Source organism: Salvelinus sp. IW2-2015, unplaced genomic scaffold (assembly GCF_002910315.2).
Source record: "Salvelinus sp. IW2-2015 unplaced genomic scaffold, ASM291031v2 Un_scaffold4527, whole genome shotgun sequence".
Lineage (NCBI taxonomy): Eukaryota > Metazoa > Chordata > Actinopteri > Salmoniformes > Salmonidae > Salvelinus > Salvelinus sp. IW2-2015.
In genome coordinates, this window is record NW_019945797.1 from 49,288 (window position 1) to 54,042 (window position 4,755).

Here is a 4,755-nt window from a genome sequence, read left to right on the forward strand (position 1 = left end):
CACAAGCTGCGGTGGTTGCAGCAGGTTTCGGTGCACTGTTGATACTTGTCGAGTGGAAGATTGTATTGAATTTCACTCAAACATCACACTTTCCTTCTGGAGTGAATGGTTAAAACAAGGGTATGGGTTATGTGTGAATGGTAAAGACAGGGTTAGAGTGATGGTAAAGACAGGGTTAAGGTGAAATGGTAAAGACAGCGGTTAGGTGAATGTAAAGACAGGTTGAGGGTTATGGTGCGAATGGTAAAGACAGGGTTAAGGTAATGGTGAAAGAACGGATTAAGGTGATGGTAAGAGGGTTTAAGGTTTGAATGGTAAAGACAGGGTTAAGGTGAATGGTAAAGACAGGTTAAGGTGAATGTAAGACAGGGTTAAGGTGAATGGTAAAACAGGGTTAAGGTGAATGGTAAAGACAGGGCTTAGGTGAATGTAAAGACAGGGTTAGGGTTATGTGAATGTAAGACAGGGTTATGGTGAATGGTAAAGACAGGGTTAGGTGAATGGTAGAGAAGGTTAGAGTGAATGTAAAGACAGGTTAAGTGAATGTTAAGACAGGTTATGGTGATGGTAAAGACAGGGTTAGGGTGAATGGTAACGACGGGTTAGAGTGAATGGTAAAGACAGGGTTAGAGTGAATGGTTAAGACAGGTTAATGGTGAATGGTAAGACAGGGTTAGAGTGAGAATGGTAAAGACAGGGTTAGAGTGAATGGTAAAGACAGGTTAGGGTGAATGGAAAAAGACAGGGTTGAATAGGGTGAATGGTAAAGACAGGGTTAGGGTGAATGGTAAAGGACAGGGTTACGAGTGATGGGTAAGAAGAGGGTTAAGGGTGTGAATGGTAAAGACAGGGTTAAGGTGAATGGTAAAGACAGGGTTAAGGTGAATGGTAAAGACAGGGTTAAGGTGAATGGTAAAGACAGGGTTAAAGTGAAGTCTATATACAATGTGAGCAAATGAGGTGAGATAAGGGAYGTAAAGGCAAAAAAAAAGGKCATAGTGGCGAAGTAAATACAATATAGGAAGTAAAACACTGGAATGGTAGATTTGCAGTGGAAGAATGTGGTTAAGGTTATGGTGTGGTTAAGTGTGGTTAAGATTTGCAGTGGTTAAGGTTATGGTGAATGGGAAAGACAGGGTTAAGGTTATGGTGAATGGGAAAGACAGGGTTAAGGTTATGGTGAATAGGAAAGACAGGGTTAAGGTTATGGTGAATAGGAAAGACAGGGTTAAGGTTATGGTGAATAGGAAAGACAGGGTTAAGGTTATGGTGAATGGGAAAGACAGGGTTAAGGTTATGGTGAATAGGAAAGACAGGGTTAAGGTTATGGTGAATAGGAAAGACAGGGTTAAGGTTATGGTGAATGGGAAAGACAGGGTTAAGGTTATGGTGAATGGGAAAGACAGGGTTAAGGTTATGGTGAATGGGAAAGACAGGGTTAAGGTTATGGTGAATGGGAAAGATGCCCAGAGGAACACAGACAAGGGGTTCATTTAAAATGGAGAGGGTCATGATGTTATTCATTCATCTATCTTCACCCAATTTTCGCCAAGTGTTTAGCTGTGTGAGTCTTTCTGGGTAAGTCTCTAAGAGCTGTGTGAGTATTTCTGGGTAAGTCTCTAAGAGCTGTGTGAGTCTTTCTGGGTAAGTCTCTAAGAGCTGTGTGAGTATTTCTGGGTAAGTCTCTAAGAGCTTTGTGAGTCTTTCTGGGTAAATCTCTAAGAGCTGTGTGAGTCTTTCTGGGTAAATCTCTCAGAGCTGTGTGAGTATTTCTGGGTAGGTCTCTAAGAGCTGTGTGAGTCTTTCTGGGTAAATCTCTAAGAGCTTTACAGACCTGGATTGTACAATATTTGCACATTATTCTTTAAAAAATTATTCAAGCTCTGTCAAGTTGGTTGTTGATCATTCCTAGACAGCCATTTTCAAGTCTTGCCATAGATTTTCAAGGCGATTTAATTTAACTAGGCCACTCAAAAAAAAAACTGGAACTAGTCCACTCAGGAACATTCAATGTCGTCTTGGTAAGCAACTCCAGTGTATATTTGGCCTTGTGTTTTAGGTCAGCCTTTCCCAAGGGGCGCTCATTTTGGTTTTTGCCCTAACACTACACAGCTGGATAATTAGTTGATTATTTGAATCAGCTGTGTAGTGCTAGGGGTCCCGATGACTGAGTGGGAAACCCTGTTTTAGGTTATTGATCTGCTGAAAGGTGAATTTGTCTCCCAGTGTCTGTTGGAAAGCAGACTGAACCAGGTTTTCCTCTTGGAGTTTGTCTGTGCTGAGCTCTATTCTGTTTCTGGCAATGACAAGCATAAAATATGAAAATATGAAGTGGTGGTACTCAGTGATGTGTTGTGTTGGATTTCGCCCCAAACATAACACTTTGTATTCAGGACATAAAGTTCATTTATTTGCCACATTTTTTTGCAGTATTACTTTAGTGCCTTGTTGCAAACAGGATGCATGTTTCAGAATATGTTTAATCTGTACAGGCTTCCTTCTTRTCACTCTGTCATGTAGGTTAGTATTGTGGAGTAACTACAGTGTTGTTGATCCATCCCACGTTTTCTCCTATCACAGCCATTAAACTCTGTAACTGTTTTAAAGTCACCATTGGCCTAATGATGACATCCCTGAGTGGTTTCCTTTCTCTCGGGTAACTGAGTTAGTATCTTTGTAGTGACTGGGTGTATTGATACACCATCCAAAGTGTAATTAATAACGTCACCATAATCAAAGGGATATTCAATGTCTGCTATTTTTACCCATCTACCAATAGGTGCCCTTCTTTGCGAGGCATTGGACAAACTCCCTGGTTTTTGTGGTTGAATCTGTGTTTTAAATTCACTGCTTGACTGAGGGACCTTACAGATAATTGTATGTGTTACAGAGATGAGGTYGTCATTCAAAAATCATCTTTAACACTATTATTGCACATAGAGTGAGTCCTTTCACCTTTTATTATGTGACTCGGCCAGTGACACAAAATCTAAGTGTAATCCATTTTAAATTCAAAATGTGGAAAAAGTCAAGGGGTATGAATACTTTCTGAAAACACAATTTGTGTGCAAATCTCAGTTTTGATATCCAAATGGTTGGGATAGAGTCTTTTAAAAATAGATGCCGGTGGTTGTGGTTTCTTCTATAAGCATCTAACACTAAACGTGTGTGTGTATTGCAGTGGTGTGTGTGTTGTGTGTGTGTGTGTGCGTGTGTGTGTTGTGTGTGTGTGTGTGTGTGTTGTGTGTGTGTGTGTGTGTGTGTGTGTGTGTGTGTGTGTGTGTGAGTGTGTGTGTGTGTGTGTGTAGGTGTGGAGAGGAATGTTGGAAGTGATCTGATGTTTTCCTGCTGATCGTCTGTGTTTTTTTTTTTGTCTCCAGCGAAGAATGGGCAGACAGGAAGCGCTCCTCCTGGGAGCTGATTGTCACTTCCTGTCCAGTGCTGGCCCGTTGTGTGGGTGCCTGACGGAGGTGACATGGCCCTGCCTGACAGATGTGCAGGTCTCACAGTTCACACGTTATCTGATTTATGGCCACCAAGAGCTTTCTTTGTGTTAAAGCTTGTAAAATGCATAGAAATTATGAGGAAATTTCCAACTTAGTTTGGTCTATCTACTGCAGTGGACTGATGTCAGACTTCTTCAAATTCTAGCTCAGATTGACATCCTCAGGAGTTCTGGGGCTACAGTAGAGAAGCTGCAGAGATGGATGAAGTGAATGTATGTCAGAGAGGGGAGATGGTTTCAAGTCACTCTGCTTCAAGTTCACATTCTGCCAGAGCGGTGTCATATTTAACTCTAATTTCTATTGGTCAAAAAAGGAAAAATGTCAGACTAGAAAAATCTAATGAGGTATCCCATATTTTTCTTGTAGGCCCACTACCTAATTTGTCTGAATAATAGCTGGCTCACCACACACATGAACTGAACATGAACACACCTACGCAGCACCACGACGCACGCCAGCACGCACGACGCAGTCACGCACGCACGCACACAGCCACGCACGCACCGCACGCACGCGCAGCACGACGCACGCAGCCGCACACGCCGCACACGCACGCACGCACGCACCACACACGCACGCACACACACAACACACACACACACAACACCACACACACACACACACACACACACACACACACACACACACATACACACACACACCACACACACACACACACACACACACACACACAACATCCGGGTTCTCACTAATCTCATTAGCTCTCATCAGCAGCTGAGATCACAGAGCTTGGCGCCTCACTGACTGCTGTGTTCACAACAACAACCGCATCACATTAATCCGACCATCCTACTCCAACCCTGTACCATTCCCAAATACATCTTACTCTTTTTTCCAACACACCTGTACGACACTTCGCAAAAAATCCTACCTCCGCATCACATCCACTGCTACAGCGATGCTGCCACTAAAACTCCTACCTACCTGGCATCAAATCTGACTTAACACGCTGTTACTCACTTCAAATGCCTACTACTTTGGCTCAATCTACCCACACCTGTCTGTACATTCAAAAACTCCTACCTACTGGCATCACATCACATCACAAGGCACACGAAATCGCTGACGCAGCACTGGCACACGTAGTACGACGCACGGCACGAACGGTACGCACACGACACACGACGCAGACACCACAACACACACACACACACTAGACGGCTTAGAATGTTATCTAATAGTACTTCATGTGATACATTAGGTTGATTTTTCCTGTATTTTGCACGCG

General features: G+C 43.0%; 1 protein-coding gene across 1 annotated transcript in view; it reads left to right on the forward strand.

Annotated features, from left to right (window-relative positions):
* LOC139026355 (myelin regulatory factor-like) overlaps positions 1 to 4,755 on the forward strand; it is a 68,168-nt gene that overhangs the window by 41,053 nt on the left and 22,360 nt on the right. The window lies entirely within an intron of this gene.